Source organism: Tenrec ecaudatus, chromosome 3, assembly GCF_050624435.1.
Source record: "Tenrec ecaudatus isolate mTenEca1 chromosome 3, mTenEca1.hap1, whole genome shotgun sequence".
Classification (NCBI taxonomy): Eukaryota; Metazoa; Chordata; class Mammalia; order Afrosoricida; family Tenrecidae; genus Tenrec; species Tenrec ecaudatus.
Window position 1 is genome coordinate 185,934,457 of NC_134532.1, and position 27,721 is coordinate 185,962,177.

Genomic DNA, 27,721 nt, shown 5'->3' on the forward strand with positions numbered 1-27,721 from the left:
TGCTCTAGCCACGTTAGATGCAGTCACGAGCACTTCTAGGGCCACAGTATGACCAAGAAAGAAGGGTCCTCAAGTTGGCAAGAGGGCTGCACTATCGTGGTCTTGTACTGCAGCCTTGACAAGGGGAAATAGTTTGTTGGCAGCACATCGCTCAGTAAAGCCAGGTGAGATATGAGAGATGGTGTGACTAAACCAAACCAGGAAGCTCTTGTGGGTTCTACAAAATTCTGAGCAAGCATTATCATGGACAAAGCCTAAGTTACAAAATCTAGCATAGTAGACAATGGATTGGATACATTATCCTGTATCACTTCTTAGTTTTTATCTAATTTCAAAAACGGATAATTTCACATTTATGTTACAGCAAGGTTCCATTCTGACAAACCCACCATATGTTAGTTCTGATATAAGTCAGAAAGACCTTTTTTGTTTATTATAATTAAATATTATCAGTATATTTACAAATCCAAATTTTATTTGTCTTGGTGGTTGGAAACATAGCACACATATTTTCAGATATGTATTCAATACACAGGTATGTTTTTAAAAACATAAAAGTTCACTCTGATGATAAATAATTTAATCAAATTAGCATTTTCTCAGCGGCAGCAATAATTCCACTGCTGGCACGTCCTGGATTTCTGGATTATCCCTGAGAATGGTGATGTCATCTCTAGTCCAAAAATTAGTGAGAATGATAGGCATGATCCTTTTCTGTTTTTTCATATATTTCATAGTAACATCTCATTGCTTCCCAAATTTACCTATGGACTTTAGCAAAGTGTCAGCATTTGGATCTATGTTTTCAAGCTACTGAAGCCCCTGATTTAGTATAGAAAAAAAACCACTCTAGTTAATCTTTACATAATATTAATTATTATAATTATATACCATTATTCATGTAAAGAGTATCCAGTCACTAAGCATTTAGGCTATAAAAGCCAGCAATTTATGTACTGTGGTCTGAAAAGCCAGCCTAGCTCCTTTTATCCACGCTGCTTTAAATTATTTATCATTGGCTAAATTAATGACACTCTCAGTAGAATTAGCTTTGCTGCTGAGGGAGGATTTATAATTTTCCTCTATCATAAAATAATATTGTCCTTGAAGTGAACCAAAAACATATATAAACTGCAGATATATGAATGGATTTCAAATACACACTTAATTCTAGCTCCAATCTAAGAACAGTTCCTTCTTATGACTTGGCCATCTTGATAGCCACTCTTATGAAAAGATCACTGAAGATATGAGTGCTGTAACATAGTGTGAAACACAGTGAAACCAGATGGTCCCCATCTATCAGAAAGAACAGCATCAGGGCTCTTAAGGGTGTGTCTTCAAACAAGCAGCCATCTAAGAGAGGTGTCAACTATGTCCACAGGGAAGAAACACACCTGTCAGTATGATTCAAGGTTTGTAAATAATAAAATCTAAATGCAAAGGTAGAAACTATCAGAGCTTACAGTGTGAGCAGCCAGTTTGTAGAAGGCTATTGATGGGAGTGGAGGCCCAAATCCATTTTCAGAGTGCCTACATGGATTAAGCCTTCAGGGAATCCCTCTGAATATACTGTAGTTCAGAGCTATGCATAGTCTTGCGGTCAGACAGAGAGCCTTTTAAAATCAATTATGGCAGATGTAGTTAGGTTTACATGTAACAGCTTGCTATTTGATCTCCCTTTCGATTCATACTAAAGTTCTTTCTGTTTGTAATATGGTCTGTTTTCTTTTCAATTGTTTGTCTCTGTTTTATTTTGGCATTGTTGTTGGATTTTTTTGATTTCTGTTTTATATAATTTCTTGTATATGAAATTCTGGATAGGCAAATCTATAGAGACAGTAACTGGATGAATAGTTTACCAAGGGATGTGGCAGGGGGGGTCGGCCAGGATGAAATGGGGTGATAACAACCAGGAGGATGAGGAGAATTGATTGTGGCGATGACTGTACAGTCTGCTTAAAATGACGGAACAATTAAACTGTAGCATCTGTGACTTGTATGCTAATAAAACTACATAAAAACAGTAATGCACGTGTATTGTTTACATAGCTAAATATAAATAAAATGTATAATGTGTTGGTGTAAAAAAAGTTACAAATAAATTTAAATGATACTTACCTGGCAGGGGAGAGACCATGACCAGGAAGGCAGTTTTCCCAGGGCGAGGCTCATCCATTGACTCCCCTGCGATTTCCCCAATTGTGGGAAACTCGACTGCATAATTTGTGGTAGTGGGGGACTGCGTTCCCGCTCTCCCCTGATTTAAAATAAAGAAAAGAAAGAAAAAGAATAAATGCAAATGATTAAATTTTTTGCAAAGATATAGATATACAGACTTGGTAAAGGCAACTAGCAGCGAATGATTGTGGTATGTGGCTAAATCATCATCAGAGGGTAGAAAGGAGAGGTCCAAGGAGTTGAGATCACTGCGGACTGGGGACGCCGTGAACAAAGATCTGAGATATATTTTGATTGTCAGTAGGTTTGAAGGAAACGGTATACTCCATGGGAGATAATTAGCTTAAATAACAGTTGGCAACTGCTGAGGAAGCTGTGTTTGCCGGAGAGTGAGGAGAATAATTGGCTGGCCTCTGACTTAGGACTGTCTGTGCTCAACCGCTCACATGGATGATTTATTTATTTTTTAATAAATCATTTTATTGGGGCTCATACCGCTCTTATCACAATCCACACATACATCAATTGTCTAAAGTACACTTATACTTTCGTTGCCCTCGTCATTCACAAAACTCACTTTCCTCTTGGGTTCCTGGAATCAGCTCCTCATTTTCCTTTCCCCCCTTCCCCTCCTTCCCTACTCCCCCTCCCTCATGAACCCTTGATCATTTATAAATCATTATTTTATCTGATCTTACACTGCCCGACGTCTCTCTTCACCCACTTTTCTGTTGCCCATCCCCCAGAGAGGAGGTTATATGTAGATTCCTGTGAACGGTTCCCCCTTTCTATCTCCCCTTCTGTCCTGGTATCGCCACTCTCACCGCTGGTCCTGAGGGGTTCATCTGTCCAGGATTCGCTGTGTTGCCAGTTCCCATCTGTACTGCTGTGCATCCTCAGTCACCTCACACAGTTTTCTAGTTTTCCAATGAAAGAATTCAAAGAAACTATTATAAATAACTATGGTTTACTTGTTGTTAGTGAAAATTCAATTATAGATAGCAAATTCTTGAGGGAAAAACTTAGAAAAATTATAAATATCTCAGTGTGATTTTATATATGTGTATCGGATTTATCAGTCAACTTAACAACTCCTTCCCTATGCAGTATGAGAAAGGGCTTATTTCTTCTTCCATTCTCTCCATTATGCTTTAGTCTAGAGCACATGGTTGTCCTCTGAGAAAACTGTGCTCCTGCAACACAGGCCACAGACCAGTAGTTTTAGTCAATGGATAAAGCAATCACTCCGAGAGAACGAGGGTAGAGGTGAGCACATGCCTAATTTTAAATAATTATTATAGAGTCAAAGCTTGCTAAATTAGAGACTACCTCGTAGCATTCACGTTATATCTGATACATGGAAGAATGGAGCCCTGGTGGAAGATACGTGGAAGAATAACAAATGAAACTTCTTGAATTTAATGACATTTTATGTAAGTGTAGCCATAGCATGTAGCACTACATCTGACTCTATAGTGGTTGCTATTCATTATCAGATTTAATGAAAAGTGAATTTGAATGGGACTGAATGAATGGGTGGATTAAATCATTTCTAGTGAAAGGAGGCACAGTGATTCAAAAAGGGTATGCACACTCATATCTTCCAAACATTTTAATCTCATCCTGGTTTTCTTCCTGATCTCTATTATTCTATTCACTCAAGTGAATGCATCCCAGAGGCTGAGTGGGCAGAGTCCGATGGAAGCCAGTACTGAATAAAGAGTACGTTCCCTTGGATGCGTGCAACCTGTATATGACAAGTCGGGACCTGCATCTGTTACGATTGCTCATCACGCTAATGTTACTGCAGGTGCACTTCCAACTTCCCAGTTGCCAAGGAAAGTATCTTAGCAGAGGCCAGGAATAACTGGAAGTGTTTTCTAGGACTTTGTGATCATCCTTCCTGTTACTGTCATGCTTAATTAAGTGACATTAGAACAGGGCTATATTTATAAAATGTGTGTGTGCTGGAATAATAATTGGAGCAGGGACAATGAAAGTCAATGCCCTTCTGGAAGCTCTGTCTTCCTCTTAGCAAAAGAAGGGCATCATACACATTACTTAGCCATCCAAGGTCTAGACTGGGGAAGATGAAGTAGCAGCACCCTACTCAAACAAGGCAGCTAAGCGTAAGGCTACAAAGGTGGGGTGTCATTGCCCACAGTCTTGCCAGTAGTCTGTGCTTCCACATCAGCCTCCAGAAAGGACTAGCGATCGCATCTTCTAAGGAGCCCATTCTCGTGTCTTGACCCAGAATTTTTCCCATTCCGGTTATTGTTCTGGGACACGCACATTCTACAAATTCTAATGTGTCCTACTTTCTGTGTGTCGGCTGTGAGTGAACCAGTTTGTACAAGTTTGAATCCCTGGTGCTTTCAAGTGTGTTTCTAGAGTTCAGGTGTCAGATTAGTTTACTACACAGATTTATCATTTCAACTGAGACGAAGATGATTGAGTGGTTAGCCTTCTCTAAGGCAAGGAGCACCGTTCTGTCAGTCTCCCGAGTCAGCCAGAGCTCAGGAAGAGGCCCACAGCCTTAGTTACCTGTGATGTTTGGACAGAAATACCAGAGCAGATGGCCTCCACGCACAGTTATTTATTCTCTCTCTGTCTGGAAGGTTAACGTCTCCTCGTGTCTGGTCTTGGGGAAGGCTTTCTCTCTGACTGTGTAGGATGATGAGCCCAGTCTCCACTCAGCGTCTGTGGTCCCTACATTATTCAGAGACTTGCAGGTATCTTGGCACCCATGGTACCCTGGATCTAGGAGGATCCTTATGTAGGAAGCCGAGTCCACTCCTGATTCTTTTTTTGTCATGTGGTAATTTGGCCCTTTCCTACCACTTAGCTGTTCATGGTTCCTATTGTGGGGACTTGCTTGTGTATTGCTGTAATGCTTGAAGCTATGTCTCTAGTATTTCAAGTAGGGTCACCCAAAGAGGACAGGTTTCAGCAGAGCTTCCAGACCAGGCATCCTCAAAAGACATTTATCTGGCCCGCCGGGTGTTTTTGCTCCACTGTCTGTCCTGCTTAGCAGCCGACTGGTCCAGTGTGCATAGGGATTTGTTCATAGGGTTTTTTTAAACTATAGTCCGGTCCTCCCATTGGTCTGAGGGATAGTGACCTGGCCCCCTGTTTAAAAAGTTTGAGGACCCCTGTTCCAGACTAAGAAAAGAATATGAAGAAGGAATAGGCTATCCCTTTCAGAGAAATTAACCACTGAAACCTTATGAATAACAGTAAAATCTCATCACATACTGAAAACCTAGTAAATGGAAGCACAACATTGTCATAGATCAACCCCTTGTCTGATAAAACATCTATTCCAGGAAATTTGGAAGACAGCAACTTGGCTAACTGACTAGGCTAGGTCCATATTGGTACCCATTCTCAAGAAGGTGACTCAAGAGAACACTCAAGTTAGAGAACAATATCATGGATAGCACATGCATGTAAAACTTTGCCGAAGACTATTCTACAACTGTTGTAGCACTACATTGACAGGGAGCTTCCAGAAGTTTAGGCTGAGTTCAGAAGAGGACACGGTACAAGGGATATCATGGCTAAGGCCAGATGGGTCTTGACTCAAAGCAGAGAGGAGCAGAAAGGTGTGCATTTGTGTTTTGCTGACTATGCAAAGGTGTTTGCCTGTGTGAAGCATAGCCGACTCCGGATAAACCGTGATTGCAAAGCACTATTTTGAGCCAAAGATCAAATTAATCTGTCTTCGAAGAAGTGCAGCCAGAATGCTCCTTTGGGCAAGGATGGCAAGGCTTGATCTCAAGTACTTTGAAGAGATTGGTCCCTGGAGAAGGACATCCCGTACGTTAAATATGGAGGCAGGAAAACAGAGGAAGACCTTTGACATGAAGGATTTACACAGTGGCTGCATTGCTAGTCTCAAACACCAGGAAAACGTGAAGGTGGTCAAGATTCGGACAGGGTTTCTCTCTGTTTCCTTCCCTTGTACCTAGGGTCACTAGGAGGTTGACTAGCCTGCACTTCACAACAAGAACACATTTTCAGACCCACAGAGCGAGAGTTGAACTGCTCTGGCCTGAACCTTATGGGAGAGTGGCATGCTCCGTGGGAATTTGCTGGCAGCCCTAAAGCAGTTTTGTAACATTGCATGTGCAAGACAAAGGCCAGGCCAAGAGGCTGAGAACTGGAGGGAGTTCTGTGTACAGATATAGCAGAGAGGAACTTGTCCTGAGTAAACAATGGTATCTTCATCATTTCTCACCTAAGTTGTGACCTGCCAATTTATCAAATGAACACTGTACTTTTGAGTGTGCTCTGTGAGTCCTGGGTGGCCAATGCAGTCAATGAATTGTCATAGCCAGGTGAGAAGTCGTGAACTGTGTGAGGCACGGTTGGTGTCAGGATAGAGATGGACAGTTGGAAGGCGGGGCATGTCTGCACTCAGTTTCACTGGAATCAGTTCTGGGCAGCAGATGCAGATGATGGTTAACCTCTTCTTTTCCCCTTGGAAGCTTAGAGGAGGTCAGATGGCTGACTCATGTCATTCTTTTTTACATTTGGGTACAAGAAGCCACTGTCCTACCTGTGTACCTGTACACCTGACTACAGTCTTCTCCTCTGAAAAATGAATGTGTCACAGCGGTTCTTGTACTTAGCAGATTGATAGTTAACCCACAGTAACACCGTGTCCTTTGTTGAATAAATAGGATGCATTCAAAATTAGAGAGACGCATCTCTTTCTAAACCAATTACTTCCTGGCAGAAAGTTTATAACTTGAGATATTTCAGTAAATGGAAAGTAATGCTTTAGAAAGTAGGATATTAATTAGCCCCAAAAGAGTAGATATGCTTTACTAAGTAATGAATCCATTAATTTCAACAACTAATCAAATTACTGGCCAAATGTTAACCCAGATGACATAAGGGATTTCACAAATTGAAATAAGTGAGTGGTTGGATATTTTCCCCCAATTATAGCCACACATTGCAGCTCAGATTTCTGAAAAGATATTGCACCTACAATACACATGAAAGTTAACCTCTGCAGAATCTACACATTTTAAATTACTATATGAATTTATGTATTCATTTTATTAATTTTACTTACTCTAAAAGGACCATCCCATTACATGCTATACTTCCAATGGTCATTTCAAAAGTATTCTGCTGGGGTCCCAGTCCCTGCAGGCACATGTCAGTTCCACGGAAAACGTGTGTCAATGTGTCTGTAATCAGTGGATGGCTGCAGCAAAGTTATTCCAGCAACTCACTGATCTGAGTCTCAGCAGGCTGCCCTCCAAACAGATCCAATCAAACCAAGGGCCTCTGCTGGACCAATTAAACTCAAGACAGAGTGATCAATTTAGAAATTTAGGGCCACTGGGTTTTGTTTTGTTTTTTGATGTTGCTTTTAAGTTCAGAGGGGTGATCTCGATAATTTGCTGAAAGGACCTAAGGTGATCTCAAGGTGCATGATGGAAAAAGCTTTAGAAAGACCAAGACTGCGTTGGTGAAAACAAAGGCCAGGAGAGTTGTTTTTTCTATCACAGTGCACTTGCTCGTGTTTCATGAGCAGCCTGGGCTGTGCCATTAGGAGCGCTTTCTCCACTCAGCCTGGGCCCGTACCTCGCCCCTGCAGATACGTTTTGTTCACAAAACGTAAAGAACATTTTAAAGGAATATCTCAAAAATGATAAAATGGATGTTTGGATGTGGTATAAATTGAAGATTTCAGAATTATTTGGGGAAGATATTACAGAGATGGAAACATTATATTCAGAAGATAATGAATTTGCTGGAGTACCTTTTGAAAATCAATAGCTTCACATATTGATATTTTGGTTTAATAAGGATTTCTTTTTTTATATAGCAAGACTGTTTGGCTTATCTTCATGTTGAAGCATAACTAAATGCCCCATTAAAGTTATACCTTTTCCAGGGTTTCAATTTAAGTCTAAACTTGAGACATTATTAGATATTTTTACTATATATAAAATAATTTAATATAAATTTTAATAATAGGAATATGTGCTGCCATATTTATTCTCTCATCTCTCGCCTTATCGATTGTCTTCAGAAGTAATATTGATTTTCTAATCTACATTTAGTCTCTTACTATTCTCTAAATTTATTGGATAGTGTTGTGGTAGCTACATAATCTTCTATCAATTTGAGGATTATGAGTGTAGGGTTGGAGTCTAGCATGTCAATCAAGATACAGCCAATGAGGCCTGTGTGTGGCCATGGCCTTCTCCTGAGGATACTGGGAACTCCTTCCTGTATTTCCCCCGTGGATGTAGGAGACAATTTCTTTCTCAGCTTACTCCCTGTGAGACATCCCTGTGGAGAAGACACATGGAGAGAGGCAGATGGAACCATACCTTTGGAGCTGGAGGAGCTACATGGAGACCCCTGCCAGTGCTGAGATGCTCATGCTGACACTGGATCCACAAGGCTTCCGACCCACGGGCCTGTGAGATTCCTGCATTTCATATCGTTGCATGTGTTTCATGAGCTGAAGAGGACTTTGCAGATTGGTATCAGACATCTGGGCTAATATCGGACTTATGGCCTTGATCTGGACTGGGGTGGGGTGTTGTCTCAATTGCCAAATACTCTTGTATATAAAGCTCTTTCTTATACACGTATGCATGTTTTTATGAATTTTTTTCTCTACTCTACCCAAACTAACTCAAGTATACACAAGTAATTTACATATATGTCAAATCTTGCATGTTAGAAAAATCCACATATACAGTTCTAAACTAGCCAAACGACTGGCCTACAAAATTCCCATATTCCATCTTGGAATTGTTTGAATGCTGACCAATTAATTTTGATGCATTGAGATTTTAATTATCATGCTATATCTTGTATTCTCAAACTTCCCTTAAAGATTTTCTACTTAGCATTTCTACTCCATAATTTCTTCTATTTACTTTAGTTATTCTACATTCAGGAGCACTATTCAAAGGTGTTTATGACATCCCCAGTGGTCTGGTTTTCCCTTCCGTTTTTTGTTCTTTATGTGTGATGTTCTTGACATTATCTCACAACTCGTCAGGTATTTGGTCATTTGGTCATTCATGTTCAGTGCATCAAATATGTTCCCTCTAAATTTAGCAGGGGTCTACTGAAGGTCATTATAGAGCTTTTGTGGGCTTGTTTTTAATTCTTTCCTGTTTCAACCTACACTTGAACATCACCAATTAATCGTCTCTTCCACAGTCAGTGCCTTGCCAAGTTTCAATGGATGAAATTAAACTTTGATTTATTCTCTTTCCACAGATGTTATCTCTTTGATTCTTGTTTATTCCATGTGGTGAAGTCCTTATGAATAGTTAATGTTTTTACGATTGAAAAAAAAATTTGCACTGATCCATAGCTCTCAGGGGCAACACTGGAGACACAGTGTGGAAATTGCATCCGATCTAACCTTACCACACCAAAGCAAAATACTAAGGGCGTGCAACAGAACAACAAGGGGAGCAGAGCAACAAAATCCTCAAGGAATACCAAAAATAGACTTTGGGACCAGGGCGTGGCACTCAATCAGAGTAGACCGGAAAACACTCCTAAAGGCCAACAAACAGTTCTTGAACTATCTACAGACTTTTTTTTTTTTTGGGGGGGGGGTTCATTGTTTTTGTTGTTGTTGTTGTTGTTTTATTTTGCTTTGTCTTGTTTTTGTGCACGTTATTATCTCCACAGGTCTGTCTAACTAATATAGGCTGGATGAACAATCCTTAGGAGAAAACAACGAGACCGACAGTTCTGGGGGGACATGGGAGAGGGAAGGTGGGGGAAAGGAAGTGGTGATAACAAACCCAGGAACAAGGGAACAACAAGTGATCCTAATCAGTGGTGAGGAGGATGTAGGAGGCCTGGTAGGGTATGATGAAGGGTAATGTAACTGAGAGGAATTACTGAAACCCATATGAAGGTTGAGCATGATAGTGGGGCAAGAGGAAAGTAAACGGCAATAGAAGAAAGAGCTAAGAGGCAAAGGGAATTCATAGAGGTCTAAATAAAGACATATACACATGTAAATATATTTATCTATGAGGATTGGGAAATAGATCCATGTGCATATATTTATAGGTTTAGTATTAAGGTTGCAAATGGACATTTGGCCTCTACTCAAGTACTCCCTCAAAGCAATAATATTTTGTTCTATTAAACTGGCATTCCATGATGCTCACCTTCCCAGCAGGCATGATTGCTGAAGACAAAGCTGGTGCATAAGCAAATGTGGTGAATAAAGATTTGGAGCCTGTCTATCAAAAGATATAGCATCTAAGGTCTTAATGACTGGAAGGTAAACAAACGGCCATCTAGCTCAAAATCAACAAAGCCCACATGGAAAAAGCACACTAGCCTGTGTGATCATGAGGTGTCGAAGGAATCAGGTATCAGGCATCAAAGAACAAAAAAAACAAATCATTGTGGATGAGGGCAAGTTCAGTCTGGCGACCCAAGACCCATCTATAGGCAATGGGACATCCCCCTACAGAAGGGTTGAGGGTAGGAGACAAGCCAGTCAGTGTGCAGTGTAGCAATGATGAAACATACAACTTTCCTCTAGTTCTTAAATACTTTCTCCCCTTTCCCCTCATCATGATCCCAAGTCTACCTTACAAAACAGGCTAGACCAGAGGATGTACATTGGTACAGACAGGAACCAGAAACACAGGGAATCCAGGACAAATGATCCCTTCAGGACCAGTGCTGAGAGTGGCGATATCAGGAGGATGGAGGGAGAGTAGGGTGGAAAGAGGGAATTGATTACAAGGATCTATATATAACCTCCTCCCTGGGGAATGGACAACAGAAAAGTTGGTGAAGGGAGAGGTCAGACAGTGTAAGATATGACAAAATAATAATAATTTATAAGTTATCAAGGGCTCATAAGGGAGGTGGGAGCGGGGAGGGAGGGAAAAAATGAGGAGCTGATATCAAGGGTTCAAGTAGAAAGCAAATGTTTTGAGACTTATGATGACACCAAATGTACAAATGTGCTTGACACATGGATGAATGTGTGGATTATGATAAGAGTTTTATGAGCCCTCAATAAAATGATTTTTTTAATTCAAATGTAAAAAAAACAAAACAAAACCTAATACCCTCCAAACTTATTTGCAATGAAGTCTTTGATTTAGCAAAATTCTATTATGCAATCTCTAGCCTCATTTCTTTCACCAAGATCATAAATCTTTTAGCTACTGACCCTTCATATTTCTTCCTAACATATATTCCAAGTATCAGTAACTACAAATACATCTTAACCACATGTTTGTTCAATTTCTAGGCAGAAGAAGCTTTAGAATTCTTTAAGTCCTTCATCATAGGCTTACCGGGTCGGTGTATAAATTTGAGCGAATGTTCTATTAACTGTAGGCATACATATTTTATTCTTACAGACAGCGTTGTACTTCAAGACCTTGAAGTGTCTTTTCTGATGTTGCACGAGATGTCACTCCTCTTTAATTTGTCATTCTTGGCACAGTAAACCAGATGATTGTATGACTCAAAGTGACCAATAGCTGTCCGTATCGGCTCCCTGATCCCTAGGAGACTGGTCTTTATGTGATTAGTATCAATTTTAATCCTGTGTGCAATTTTCCTTTATTTGTTGCACATTCTGATTATTAATGGAGGTTTTCAGCTGATTTTATCACTTTCAGTCCATTCCCACCAGTAAATGAAAGTCCCAAAGCTTTGCTCCATCCATGTCATTAAAGTTGACTCTACTTTGAAGAGGCAGCTCCTTCCCAGTTGTCGCCCGAATGCCTTGCAACCTGAGGCGATCATCTTGGGCGCTGTATCAGACGGTGCTCTGCTGCTATTCGTGAGCGTGACAGCGGCCCATTCCTCAAACGTGGCAGCCTCGGTATTATTCCTAGGCTAGTATCAGGCTGGAGGCCCAGCTAGCCTTTGTTCACCATGCATGAACCCGCTAGGGTTTTAAATCTTGGCAACATAGATTCCAGCCACCACAGTACAAGTGAACAGCTAATCAGGTTCCATTCTGCTGTGCACAAAGTCACTGGAGGTCAGAACCACCGTGACGGCAACTAAGAGGAAGATGCTAAAACCGTGGGAAAATCCAGTCTGTGAACACAGTCGATGTTCGATAACTGTAGGTCTAAAAGAATGATTTTAAATTGCTGTAAGAGTTCCAATACCCTGCTCACAGGGGAGGAAACTATGTTCTAAATCTCTTTCTACCTGTGCACTTACTAGCTATTGTGAGCAAATAACTTCACTCCAAACCAGCTTCAATTAAATTTTGTCTTACTTGCTATTTAAAGTACATAAATCCATTTGTTCATAAAATATTCCTTGAATGCCAATGATATTTCAGGCAGGGCCCTCATAATTTAGGACATATAAATGAATAAAACTGAGAACAAAACCAATGACCTTTTGCCAGTTTGGTAGCGAGAAGGAGGCAATCGAAATAAACTTAAAGTACAAGGACTTAACTGTGTGGTAGAGGATGTTACATACTTGAGAGAAAGGTACAACGGAAGTAAATAGGAAGCAACCGCAGAAGCGAACGGGAAGCTCAGGAGTGTTAGTGATGTGTCATTTTCTCGTTACAGATTTCAGTCGTGTTGATATAATATTGAGCCGTGTGGGAAATGGATCGGTGGACCTAGAATCTAGTGCAGAAGCACGGTGAGTCAAAGAGGAATAAAGGCTTGTGTATCCATCTTCAGACGTTATTAAGAAAAGAGCAGGATGGCAGAGGCAGACACAAGAATATGCATGGTCTGCTGCGACATTCAACATTTGGATTTTACTGTCAGTAAAGTTATTGCAAGGCTGTGAGCACAAAGCTGACTTATGCTTCTAAACCATTTTTGAGTATTTTGTGAATGAACTACTGGGGAGCAAAATCAGAAGTAAGGTAGCAGGTGGGACATGTGTCAGGATTGTATAACTGGGATGTTCGATTTACAATGACCTGGATGTGAATCAAAGCTCCATTTTAAAAAATTAAACTTTGCTTTATTCTAAATCTTCATTTCCATCTTCTTTTCTAATAGAATCCATTATTTGGAACCTTATGAAACATAACTTCTGGAAACACTTTCACCACCCTCAGAAACAACACAGAAGACAAGCATATGGTTGATGAAGACACGTTTCCCAGGCAAAGTTTATTACCATAGTCTTCAAAGCATGCTCTCATAACATGCCCTAGGAGGAATGTATGCGTAAATGTTTGAGAAAATCACTTTCTAGATCATGGTCGTAAAGTGAGTCAGCAGTGAGTGTGGTCTTGAGAAAGCCAGGTAGAAGCTGAGCTTACTATCATTTTATAACTTTGTGCCATCCAAAGCCCCCATGATTGTGGGCACTCAATGACTTCCTCGTCTCTCTTATAAAACTTACCTCTAACTCAGAATGTGGCAACGCTTCACAGTCTCACATTTCATTGTGTGGCTTGCCTCAAACTGTCCCCACCCACCCATAAAGCTCTTTGCTTTCACTTATAATTGAGTGTGGGCACTGTGCAGCATTGTAGGGAGGTTATTGCTGGAACCCAGGCAATAACTTATTGTGACTCAGACTTCAGCGGTGTCAGGAGAAGGTGGATTTGGCATGTATTTTGCAGGTAATGGCAATGGATATCTGGACATGTTGCATTTAGTGAGGACATAATCAAAGATGGCTCCAACTGGCTTGGCTTGGGAACTTGAAGAGACGACGTTTCATTGGCCAAGATAAAGAAACCGAATCTAACCTTAAGCAGATTGGTTAAAAAATATTGGCAGTCATATATTGTTGTGTTGTTAGAGTCTATTGAGTCAGTTCCAAATTGTAGGGACACTGCAGTGCTGTTCCTGCTTCATCCTCACAATGGTTCCTGTGGTTGAGCCCATTGGTGAAGCCACTGTTTCAAGCCATCCATCTTGTCGATGGTCTTTTTTTTTTATGATTGACTCTGTACTTTAGAAGCACGATGTCCTTCTGCAGCATATCACATGTCCAGAGCACCAAAGATAGCCTCACCATATTCAGTTCTAAGGAGCATTCTGGCTGTTCTTTTTTCCAAGATAGATGTGCTCTTTCTTCTGTCGGCTCATAATATATTCACTATTCTTTATCAACACAACAATATGATTGCATTAACTCTTCTTTGATCTTCCTCATAGATATGAAAAAATGAAATACCAAAGATTGACTCATGCACCTTAGTCCTCAAAGTAACATCTTTCATTTGTAACACTTGAAAGCAGTCCTTTGTAACAGATTTCCCAATACAATATACATTGGATATGGATCCAAGAAAAAGGAAATCCTGGACAACTTCAAATTTTTCCCTTATTAGTTCATCATTTTGTTTATTAGGCAAATTGAAAGGATTATTGTTTATGTTGAAGTGCGATCCATACTGAAGACTATAGTCTTTGATCTTTACCATTAACTGAGTCAAGTGCTCCGGGCACTCAGAAAGCCAAACTGTGGCATCTGCATATGGCAGGTGGTTAAAGATTCGTCATCCGATCCCAATGTCAGGTTCTTCTTCATAGATGCGATTCTCAGACTATTTCCTCAACATCTTGTGATTTCTACTTTATCAAAGGCATGTGTGCTCCTGTGGTGTTTTCCTACCCTCACAATAACCCACAGCTATTGAATCAATTTCACTTTATAGAGACCTATATTCACCAGACATTCCTAATAGGTTATCAAAAATAAGTAAGTCTTTTAACCCATATTTTTTATGAAGTCCCTCAATCCTATCTTTAGTTGATGTCTTAGCTATCCAGGGCTACTGTAACAAAAGCAGCACCAGGAGAAGGTTTTATATTGAGAGAAACTGAGTCCCTTAATCTAGAGGCTAAAGTCTAAATTTGGAGTCTTTCTCTCTCTTTTCTTTTTTTATTTTTTTGACTCTCCAGGAAGGTCCTCGTTGCCATCCAGCATCTCTGGGTGGTTGCACTGTGCCGTGAAGATCTCTTTCTCTTTGGGCATCAATCTTTCCCTGGGTCTAAGAGGTTCTCAGCAATGGGACCACCAGATCAAAAAGATGTACTCCACTCTAGAGGTTCTTTATGGTAGTAGTAGATCTCTCTGGTTTCTTTTCACTTGTTTACTCTCATTGATGTCTCAGAATAGTGACTCAAGTTACAACTTAATCCTGTAGAATATACTCTGCTCTATGAGCATTAATAGTTCTAATCCTAACTCATTAACATTATGCTGTTGTAATTGTTGTCAGGCAGCATTGGGTCAGTTCCAACTCTCACAAACACTACCTACAACAGAATGAAACACTGTCCAGTCCTGTACAGCCCTCTAACTTGTTTGTTTGAACTCATTATTGCAACCACTATGTCAATCGATCTCCTTGAGGTCTTCCTCTTATTTGCTGCCCTTCTACTTTCCTCTGCATGATGTCTTTTTCCAAAGACTTGTCTCTCATCCTCACATCTAAGGAACATTTTGGCTTTACTTCTTCCAAGACAGATTTGTTTGTTCTTCTGGCAGTTCAAAATACTTTCAATATTTTTCACCATCACCATAATCCAAGGCTATTTATTCTTCCTTGTTCTTTCTTGTTCAATGTCCAACTTTCGCATGCGTATGGTGTCATGGAAAAGACCATGCATTGGCTGTGACGCATCTTAGTCCTCAAAGTACCATCCTTGTTCTTTAACACCTTAAGGCCTTGTGCTCCAGATTTCCTTCATGTGTGTCATTTGAACTCTTGACTGCGATTTCTATGACCATCAATTGTAGGAATAAGCAAAATGAAATCCGTGATAACGTCAATATTTTCTCCTTCTCTCATGATCGTATCCATTAGTCAGAGGAGAGGACTTGGGTTTCTTCATGTGGAGTAGCATTTTGGCTACATGCTGCAGTGTTGATCCTCATCAGCAAGCACTTCATGGCTACTCCTTGATCTTCATTGGCAAGAGCTTCAAGTCTACTCCTTATCTTCATGGGCAAATGCTTCACATCCTTGTGGCTCCAGCACGTGAGGATTTACATGGGACAACTGCCTTAGATCACAAATCAGAACATTGTTACATCACAAAACTTTGTTGACATATTTTGGAGTGACTAATGTAATCCATAGCATATGCCTTGAGCTATGAACTCTAGGCTAGGAAATATGTTATTCTAGAGAACACTGGTTTTCAAAGTATGATCCTAAGGACCAGCAGCATAAGTATCACCTGGAAATTTATTAGAAACACAAATCCCCAGGTCCTACCTGGTACTTACTAAATCAGCACCTGAGACTGGACCTAGTAAATTAGGTTACATAACATGCTGGTGGGAACTAATTGTTAAAGGTTGTGATTGATTTTACTGAGGGTCAGGCTCTCCTTTCTCACAGGAGGGGCAGGAAATAGATGCATAGTCGAGCACAGAAGCAAAATTGAGCCCTATTTGAGGGTTTGCAAGAGTCCTGTTCAGAAAGCTGCAAACAGGGCCCACAGAAACAAATAAGGTGACCTGGACGTCATCTAGTCCCAGGGTGGGAAATTGTTTTCATGCTACAAGACACCTCAGATGTGCTTATAAAGTGAGTTGCAAATTGCTGTGACTTTAAGAATACAGATAGTGGTTGAGTTTGAATAGAGAGATGATAGATAGATAGATAGATAGATAGATAGATAGATAGATAGATAGATAGATGATAGATAGATATGAAACAAGCAAACAAAGAAATAGATAGATTGTGTCATGATCCATTATAGGTCAGTGTACAAATGGGAGAAAAATATTAGCCTTCAAGCAGCTTATTTACTATTTCAATTGTATCCAATTCTGTTCTTTTTAAATTGAAACACAGAAAAATTAGCTTTCAAAAGCCAATGACTGAATTAATATGGACTCAGGGCATCTGATTCACATTGCCTAAGACAGTAACTTCAATCATAGTTTGCAATTTATACATATCCTAAACCAGACAAAATTGTTTCTTTATAAGAGTTTATAAAATAGGTAAATATTTGCTTTGGAATCTGTTATCGTTCATTCCATTCATTGATGAGGAATGGATAATTACATTCTTGGCATTCTATGCAAAATACTATAGCAAGCCCCAAATAGACAAGCTGTGAAAACTCTTTCTTCTAGTACAGCGGTTCTCAAGCTGGGGGTGCGCAACCCCTTTGGGGGTTGAATCATACTTTCAGAGGTGTCGCCTAAGACCATATTTCCGATGGTCTTAGGAACCAAGACACTGCTCCTCTCTCTGTCTCTAGGTGGGCCCGCCCACATGCAGATACGCCACATACAAGGTCACCACAACGAGAGGAACTGTATTAAAGGGCCGCAGCATTAGGAAGGTTGATACCACTGTTCTAGAAAAATAACATGAGACATTAATTGAAAAAATGTTGTTTAATCCAAAGGTAATGACACCCCAAAACACTTTGAAAAGGACAAAGAAAGTGAATTCTTTTCTTGAATTGAGACATATAATTCCATGCAATGAGATAAAAAAAGAAAAGAAAAGGAAATTGTACCTAGATAAAGAACTTCGCTGATAAAAGATACTCCTGTATTTTAAAACAGACATCAAGGGAGACACTAAAAGATGGCCCATTGCTTGCCCAGATGAGAATGATTTCTCATTATGAAGGGCCAGAGAGCTGTAGGTTAAGCAACCAATTGGCGACTTCTGGCCAAATGGTTGTATTTGTAGACTTGGTAAATGTAGGTTATTGTTACAATTGAACCTGGCTGGGCGATGATTCTTAACGGTTCCACAGAAACTATTTACTCACGTGCCATTTTGTGATCTGATATAAATAGTCCATTGATGGCAATTTCCATGGGAGTGGGGCCTGCCCCTGGTAGATCAAAGATGTGTGACAGACTGTTGCATCTCCTTCTCTCCCCTACACCCCTCTCATCACCTAACCTGTAATACTGGGGACTTAAACCTGTGGAAGACTCTGGCTGCCACCTGACCCACAGGTTTTCTATTCAGCAGCAGCCACAGCGAGCCCAGGAGCAAACAGAGAGGTCATTCTCCTGCTGCCAGGACTGCAGCCTCAGGGTCCAGAGTCCTACTATCCGGTGAGTTAGTCCAGGTCTTTAGCCTGATTAGGAGCTTGCCAGCCCTCACAATTGTGTGGACCATTTCCTCACAATTGCATGAGCTGTTTCCTTGTAACAGACTTCTCTCTAATGATATATATATATTTTTTGGTACACTTCACTGGTTTTTCTCCTCAAAAAAAAAAAAAAAAAAAAACCCAGTTTAAGACAGTAAACTTTATAGACAGTGTGGTTATAAGTCCCATGTAATCCAATACCATGGAAATGTAATTTATTTCCCACATAGTTTTAGTTAAATTAAATTTTAAAATAAGTACATTTGGTGAATAAAAATTTTAAAGGCCTCCCCAAAAGAGAGGCTATTTTACTCATAAAATGTACTAAAAGTAAAATCCACTTAAATAAAAGTATGATATTTTACTATAGGTACATTTTCTTTCCCATGCATTTTAGTTAAATGGCATTTCATTATAGGTATTTTTATGAATAGGCATGATTGAAATAAGCCATGATGCTTTTTCTACAGAAAAAATTACTACAAAGTTAAATAAAAAAGAATCCTGTACAAAATGTTGTCACAGTGTCACAAACATCAAAATGGTCAGAGCACACTTACTTATGTCACAAGTACACAAGCAGATGAAAAATATTACACTAAGTGAGGAAAACCAAAGCTATATGCACTGTGGGAAATAGCTACATTGCAATAAAAGTGATAATCATGAAGGCGTCTCATGGTTCTCTTGGAAGAGCTTTTGAAGAGCCGTATGAGCCATACACAAAGGAAATAATTAAGTCCAAATACAAGCACTGACGAGAATAGCTTGGTATGACAGCGTTTCTAAAGTGGAAATGTCTAAATTGAATGACTCATGGGTCTGGAAATCACTTAATGTTCATGCCATATATTTTGAGTGGGTCACACCTGCCATCACCACACACTAAAATGAGTATATAACTCTGTTGGTGTATTTGCTGAAGTTAATAAAACATCTAGATTAACTTTATAAAGAAAGGACTTGAGAGACAATAAATCCACTGCCTCTTGTTAACTCTGACTCACAGTGACCTGAGGTGGGATTTCTGGGTGTGTCAATTTGAGGATTGGGAATGAAGGGGTAGAGTCTAGCCTGTCAATCATGGTCTAGCTAATGAGGCAGGCCTTTGTGTGGGCATGGCCTTCTCCTGAGAATTCTGGAAAAAATCTGAGATTTCCTCTCTGTAGGCAGGAAGACACTCTCTTTCTACTCCCTTGGAGACTCTCTATTGAGTAGGCTGATTCCTTGTGAGACATCGAAGCCACATGGACCGACCCTGATGCAGCCCTGGGAGCTACAGAAGTCACGTGGAGACCTCTGTCAGTGCTGAGATGCTTAAAACACCACTGAATCTACAAGACTTCCCACCCACTGGCCTGTGATCTTCCTGCATTCAGCATCATTGCATATGTTTCCTGAGTCTAAAGAGGACTTTATAGATTGGTTTCAGACATATGGGCTAATATCAGATTTATGGACTTGATCTGGACTGGGCTGGGTTGTTTTCTCAATATCCAACTGCTCTGGAGAAATATAATCATAAATTATGGGTTTGGAAGGAAGTTTAGAGACCTTGTACTTGAAACACTTCTCTCATGCTTTGTAATTTTTGTTTTGTTTCTCTTTGCCCTAAGACTGCGCACAGTTTTAAACTCCACTGCCGCACTTTCCTCTACCCTATTGACCAAATCATTCTCCAGGCAAATTAGATCATTCACTCATGGCTAACGTTGCCAGCCAGGGAGCAGGTGATAATTTTCTATTGCTGCTTAACAAACTATCTCAAGTTGATTGTGCATAACAACACCAATTTTTAAGAGCTCACTGTTTTCATGAGTCTGAATTTGGGCCCCTTTTGTTTAGCTGAGTCTTCTGCTCGGGATTTCATAAGACACAGCTTAAGGAGCTGGACAACTTCATTCTCATTGGGACCCTCCACGAAGGAAGGATCTGCTTCCAACTCCATCAAGTTGTTGGCAGAGTTCAGTTCCTTCCCGTTGAAGAAATGTCTCCTCCTACATGTCCACCCATGGAGATTGCATTGTTTTGTATGTTTCCTAAGACTGCCATAAAAACAAAACAAAACATAAAACCAGTACTGCAAACTGGGTCATTTACACCAACAGAAACGTATTGCCTCACTGGACTGAACGCAAGTCCAGAAGCAAGTGATCCGCACAGTCAGGCTCCCTTGAACTTTCCAAGGGAAAAGGCAGGTCAGATATGAGCTGTCTGAGATACGCCTGCCTCTTCCTTGCTTCTAGTGGTTCCTGGCCATCTTTGCATCCCTTGATGCGTAGCTGCATCCCTCCCATCTTTGCTTTCGTCGTATTCTCACGACTGTCCTGCCGTAGTACCTATGTTTAGATCCCGTCGCCTCCCTTTAGATGAGCGCTGTTCATATTGGATCAAACCAGATCCAACTCCAGTTCACGTTAACTGACAGCATCGTCAAAGACCTTATTTTCAAACAAGGTCACATCCACAGCTGCTAGGGGTTAGGAACTCGTGTATTTTCAAGGTGGGTGGGAGGGCACAATTCAAGCTACACTATAGTTCCAGCTTCCTCTCAGAGACTTACCCTTCTCTGCCTAGAGCAAGAAAGAGCTAGTGGAATCAGGTCAGATCCACCTGAACCCTCACTCTATTTTAAGACCAACTAGGAGTGAAACTCATTGCAGTCATAAGCTCACGGCTCTTGCAGTTCTAGATCTTCGTGCTGTTTGTGTAGGAGCTGTTTTAAGGGACATTCTAACACTCTGGGCTTATGTGTTGAGACAGTGTGAATAGAATAATATTCAACGTTGTTTAGCATTTACTTTAGACAGCATATTATTTAAGATAATAACTAAAATAGTATTCTGAAAAATATCACCTGATTAACTGCTAATATTATGTTTTAATGTATCATAACCAATTTTTATTTACTGACAAACGGAAGCAACGCCCCTGTCCAGAAGCTGTCGGGTAACTATTTAAAAACCATGTAAATCAGTCGGTAGCATTGACTGGGGAGTGATGTCAGTCCGTAGAACAGTTATGTCCCAGAGCAATCAGTAGTTCCGATGTCCACTTCCTATTTGCAGATAATTCCAAAGAAATCACACGTATCTGTTCTGATGAAAAGAGATCGCGCCATCATTTTAATTGCCTTGATTTTTCAAAACTTAGGAGATAGAACACAATATAAAAACCCTATTAGCACAGGGATTTCAACAATACATTTGTCTCTTCATAACCAAATGGAAACAGGTTTTTCAGAACACTGGAGTAGAAGGTAGCCACACAATGGTACACTCGCACATTAGATTCGATTGCCATATGTCAAATTATGTCCTCTGCCTAAAAATGACTTCGTGAAATTAATTGGGGAAGGGGGGCTAGTGTCTTGGAAACCACTTCTGTCAGCAGGATTAAGGCTTGTTCTGTGAGATTTACTCTGTAAACAGGAAGCTTTCTTTGATTTTATCTAAGACACCAACGCCACCCTGTGGCAATTCCGGAGCATTTGAAGTGATCATTTTCTAAAGCAGAGTGTCAGCCTGTCTGGTACAGCTGTTGGCTGTAGCAAGCAAGATCTGGGTTGTTTTTTACTGTGGACTTTTCTCTCTGTGTCAAACTTGCCACCCAACCTCTACTTTTTATTTTTAAAGTAATGTAAACTATACTATGGGGCGTTTTGAATGTTTTCTTTTCTTTAGTAAATTAACTTTTAACTCACAGAAATATAATACAATGTCTTTTTACTCTTTAAATGACACTCCCTCCAAATACATAAATCAATACAAAGTTTACAAGTGGTATGTAGCTTATTAATGTGACCATATTTAAAATGCGTAATAACCAAACTCACTTCCCTTGAGTAGATGTCGACTTATAGCGACCTATAGGAGTTTCTGGGGCTCTAACTCTTTACCAGAGCAGAAAGCCATGTCTTTCTACCGCTGAGCAACTGGTGGTTTTCAACGGCTGACCTTGCAATCAGCAGACCAACAAGTAGTCGCTAAGCCAGTCCAGCTCCTACAGATGTCTAATACCAAACCAAACTCACTGCCACCGGGTCAAGGCTGACTTAGTCTCATACCCCACTAGACCTCCCCAAATATTTACAATAAACAGCTTCAAATGAGCCTTCGTGGAGTAGTGAGCCGCACTGGGCTGCTGAGCACAAAGTCAGTGGTTTGAATCTACCAGCAGCTTGGCAGACAAAAAATGAGGCTTTCTGTTTCCGTAAAGATTTACAGCCGTGGGATCCCATAGAGCCCTTGTGCGCTGGAATCTACCGAATGGCAGGGAGGCGGGGAGGGAGGGGGTTAGTTGGTTCCTCTGGGTCACTGTGATTTGTCTCGTGTTATTTAGCGAGATTACGAACCCTCTCCCTTTGCATTCCTCTGTAAGGGGAGGAACGGGCCATAGCCCTGGTGGCATGGAGATGACAAGTTAGGCGCTACCTAGAGGTCAGCAGTTTGAACTCGCCGGCCTCTGTGCGGGAGAAGGCGGACGCTCTCATTTCTGTAAAGTGCTACCTTGTCCTGGAGCGTCCGGGGGAGTCAGGATTGATTCGATTGCAGTGAGTTTGGTTTGGGACAACAGAAAAGGGTGGGAAGGGAGACATCGGTCAGTGCAAGACATGAAAAAATAATAGCAGTTTATAAATTATCAAGGGTTCATGAGGGAGGGAGGGAAAAATGAGGAGCTGATACCAAGGGCTCAAGTAGGAAGACAATATTTTGAAAATGATGATAGTAACATATTTACAAATGTGCTTGACGGATGGATGGATGGATGAATGGATGGATGGATGCATTGTGATAAGAGCTGTACGAGCCCCCAATAAAATGTATTTTTTTAAGGAGAATCCTGAGGAAAGTGTCCCCCATGCCCCCACCTCCTTCAGTTCCATCGCGGACCTTACCTCCGCACTCTGCTCGGGCTTGTTTTTAGATGATCAAGTGTCAGGGTGGGGATAGCCTCTAAATTAAAAGGACTCAAAGCTATCCTGAGGTGGAACTGGTCCTGTGGGCTCCCCCCAGGACGTCACTCCGCGTGGGAGTAGACAGCTATGGCATTCTCCCTGGGGGCAGCTGGTGGTTTCGAACTGTTGCCCTCGAGGTTAGCAGCCCACTAGGAAACCCACGACTGCCACCTATGCTTCAGAATGGACTCCGTGGAAGGAGGGTGTTTTCAGTGTCGCACCGGCCCTAGTAATGAGGAGTTTTAAAAATACTTATTCCCAGGCTCCACCTTAGACTAATTCGATCACAAATTCTGGGTGGGTGCGGCTCTGTGGTTTAAGATCATTGTTCCTAATGTGCAGCAAATCTGGACTGCCGCCCAGGACACCGCTCCCCCCCCCCGCCCCGCCCCCACATACACACTGGCCTACGGGCCGCAGATTATGACTCTTGAGCCATATCGGGCGCTTTGGGTATGGAAATATGGTCCTGGAGTAAAATTGAGGTTTTTAAGGATATTATTCAGATAATGGTGATTTCGTTTGTTTGTAAAACTATATTTAGGCCTCTCAAATAATCTTTGAATTGGTGTGAGGGGCAAGATCAAGATGGGCTCTTCTGTCTGAGAAGTTTGCTGAAGCTTTGGCCTAGCCAAGTCAGCTGAAGACCGCCTGTGACACGCCCAAAGCAGATGAAGCCAGCCTTGTGGACGCCTGACAAGGAGAGAGACTGCACAGCAGGGGGGCTGTGCTTGCCTCCCAAGGCAAGGGCAAACCGAGTTATTTTCAAAGTTAGAAGTGGGGTGTTGTCTGGTGTTCTGTTAACTTCAGAACATCGCAAAACAGAACTCTGTGTAAAGGGGTTCGCATCAGTCTGTCTTGCTCCCTGGCCACAGGGAAGTTAAGACCGGGGTGCACTTGTGTGTTCAGAGAGACTCTACCGGAAGCCCTGCATCTGGTTGTAAACAGAGACTGCTCTTCTGCTTCCTAGTGACTTAGAGACTCAAAGGAAGAAAGGGACAGTTCCTTCTTACCGCTGGGCTTTCAAACACGGAAGTATCAGATGGCCTGTGAGTCAGTGTGTAAGAAAGTCACTGTCCTGTCCTTTGAGCAGGGAGACACTTTATAGTTGCAGGGTGTCCTGGGAAAAATATAGAGGCCCACGAACATCGCAGCAGCCTGATTTGTGTCTGCTTTTCCAGCCCGGTGAATGACAGGGCCGATTGTTAGAATCCAGGGTAAGTTTTCTGTTCTTTGCACCTGCAGCCAAGGGGTTGTTTCAAGCAGAAAAATGTACCTTGAGAAGAGGACTCTGGGGCCACGTCGGTGTATGGACGTTACCACGTACGAATTCACCAATAACTCTTGAGGGCCGACTGTGTGATCATAGAGCCAGACTAGGGGAAACCTCAAGGTCAGGGAGTTGACACAATAGACTCAGATAGGCCAATGATCACGAAGTTGTCCCAGACTAGGCAATGTGTCCTTCGCTGATACATATAGTTATCATGAATCAGTGGAAATGTAGGTCAAGGAATAACCATCACTCCTACATGCTGACCGTGGAAAATCAATGCTAAGCAACATTCAGTTCCTGCTCCCAAGAATGTATAGACTAGCTGGAGACAAATACAAATAATTCTTCAATTGCCACAGAATATAAAATGCTACCAGTAAAATTAAATGTGGATCTCAAGGATAACTGATCCAGTCTTAGAGATTCGGGAACCTGGAAAGTTCAATCCCGCAGGGTTCCTGAAGCGGATGTGGGGTGACAGAGTTGGAACGAGGGTTATGGAAGTCAAACCATCTGGGTTCTGATCCAGGCTCTACTACTGACGATGGTCACTGTCTCTCTGAATGCTAGCATCTTCTCTAGCAAGCAAGTGACAAAACAGACAACTATTTATTTAAGACCAGACAGAATTCTAGGAGGAATCCCTCAAGGAAAACAACAGATTGGCTCTTCCGATGTTTTACACTACAGTAGAAGGGTCTACAGAGAACAAATAATAACATAATAAATAAACAATTCAATGTGTTACATGATGAGTGCTGAGTGGGGCATTTAAGCAGGGGGGAGTAAATGATGCCTAATAGAGAAGGCAAATTGGGGATTAAATAAGGGAAATCTGTCAAAATGCCCAGAAGGTTTACAGAGGCACTCAGATAAGGTTAGACTAATTAACTGATGATTGATTTAAAGCTATGGGACAAACTTGTATCTCTATAGGTGAACCCCAGTATTCGACCAAATCAGTACTCAACATAATCTGATTTTGACGCGAAAAGTCGAGAAAATTTTGCATTGGAACTCTAACAAAAAAAATTGGAATCCCGACGCATGTGATTTTTGTAAACAAAAGCAGTTAGTGTTTTAGTCACTCCGCATTAGTTGGTGTTGTTAGTACGAGTTGTTTAAATCATCTGCAGCTGTGTTCCAAGAGTTCTGTATAATTTTCTTAGTTTCTTAGTTCCTTAACATAGGTCCTAAGAAATCATTTTTTTTAAAGAATCATTATGATAAGGAGCTGGTTAACCATGTTATCAATATTGTTGATGATAATTTAGTAAACCTATTTAGAAAACAGGTAAGGAAATGCCAACAGCAGACCACATTAGACGGGGTTTTTTGTTTTGTTTTGTTTTGTCTTTACAGAAAACTAGCCAGGTCCTCATGCAAAAAGGCAAAGAAGGGGAAAAAAAACTCCTGAAAAGCAGCTCCCAGCTGATTTTATGGAAGGAGATTCCCCTTCCAAACAATGATTGTGTCTCCATCCCTCCTCTCCACATCCATGTCCACAGATCCAAGTTCTCTTCAACCTCAAGGTATGGGTCATACTAAAGTTGTTAAAAACATTTTAATGTTGTGTTTCTTTTTTAATTTACAAGATTGAACTCTCTAAACTTATTTACTTTGAAATTTCTGTGTGATGTTGTGTATAGAAAGGCAAAGTTAGGGTAAAAACTTGGTGGTCAAGAGTGAATCAAGCCATTGTCAATTATTTCTTATGGGAAAATTGATTCAGAACTCCACTGCATCGCATCTCAACACTCCTTCTAGAGTGGATTAGCGTCACGGTCTGGGGTTCTACTGTACTATCAATACGTCTGCATTTGACATAACTTAATAGTTTCTTCTTCTGACCAATTGCTATTTCAGGAAGAACGATTTTGTTCCTTAGATAAATTTACAAATCTATAGACCAACTCTGGACCTTAACTCAAAGGAATATCCTCACTGAGAATATCTGTGAGTGAGTCACCAGAGAGCAGTTGACATTTTTGCAGACATAAAAATCAGAGATTTTTAGGTACATAACTCTTTCAGTGCAGTGCATTATTTAAACGGCTCAGAAGTGTCAGAAGTGGGATTCATTCCAGACACATGGAAACATGGGACAGTGTAAAAAAAAGCATGGGGAGTAAAACTTTTGCTTATTATAGAGGGTTCCTTTGCTTATTGTTATTTGTAATGGCTGAAAGGAAAATTAGAAATAATATGCTACAGCTGAGGTGAGAGATGCTGCTTCAGGAGTGGCCAGAGAAAACTTCCAGGCAGACTAAGCAAGATGATCGCTAGAGAACTAGGGCCCACTGGGGCCACTCTGCCAATGAGCCAATCCCTTGTGCACATAAATGAAGACACAATCCAGGCATAAGGAAGACGGGACTACGTTTGTTGTTGTTGCTGGTGGTGGAGTTGGTGTTGCTTTAAGGGGTAAGGCTTAGATGTTTACTTGACTACACTATGGCTAATGGGTGCTTCTCCCTCCTGGTATTGTAAAATAGGCTTACACATGTGATGGAAATCAATACTCATTACAAAGAGCCCGTAAGCCTGCTGTCAGCCTATACAGGATTCCTCGCTTCACTGACATCAAGTTGAGTCATAGTGACACTGTAGGACAGAGGAGAATTGTCCCTGTGGGTTTCCTAAACTGTAATTCTTCAAAGTGGCCAAACCTGGTCTCACTCCGTATATTTGGTTGTATGTGCTAAAAAGAAAGGTAGGGATTTCCTGGAAGGAAGTTTTCCTAAGTTAAGGGCTTAGGAAAAGCCGGAGTCCCACCCAATACTGCAGAAAGAGCAGGGATTTGCTTTGCAGAGAAGACCAGCAGAAAGGAGGAGGGGAGTGGTTTGGCTTTTCAAATTTGGGGTAATCTGTTTATAAAAAGTGATGAAATAAAAAAGAGCTGGATAAAAAAAACTTCAAAAGGCAGCTAGAGAAGACAAAATGAAGCATTATACTGAAAACTACAGAGACCTGAGCATACTCCGTAGATCTCAAGCTGGAAAAAAAAATTCATCAAACTGCAATACTGAAGAATTCCATAGGAAAATATTTAATGATGCAGGAAGCATTAAAAATACATGGAAGGAATAGATGGATTTGCTGTCCTCAAAGTAGTTGGTCAGTGTGCAACCACTTAAGGAAGTACCATGTGATCAAACTCCAAATGGCAATGAAGAAAGAAGGCCAAGTTGCAATGAAGACATTAGTGAAAAGCAGGACTCCAGGAATTGATGA

The 27,721-nt window shown here is 40.9% G+C and overlaps 1 protein-coding gene and 1 pseudogene across 1 annotated transcript in view; one reads left to right on the forward strand and one right to left on the reverse strand.

The window, feature by feature from the left end:
* The window catches only part of DTHD1 (death domain containing 1), a 228,966-nt gene that overhangs the window by 106,774 nt on the left and 94,471 nt on the right, over positions 1 to 27,721 (reverse strand). The window lies entirely within an intron of this gene.
* Positions 2,114 to 2,263, forward strand: LOC142443837 (U1 spliceosomal RNA; annotated as a pseudogene).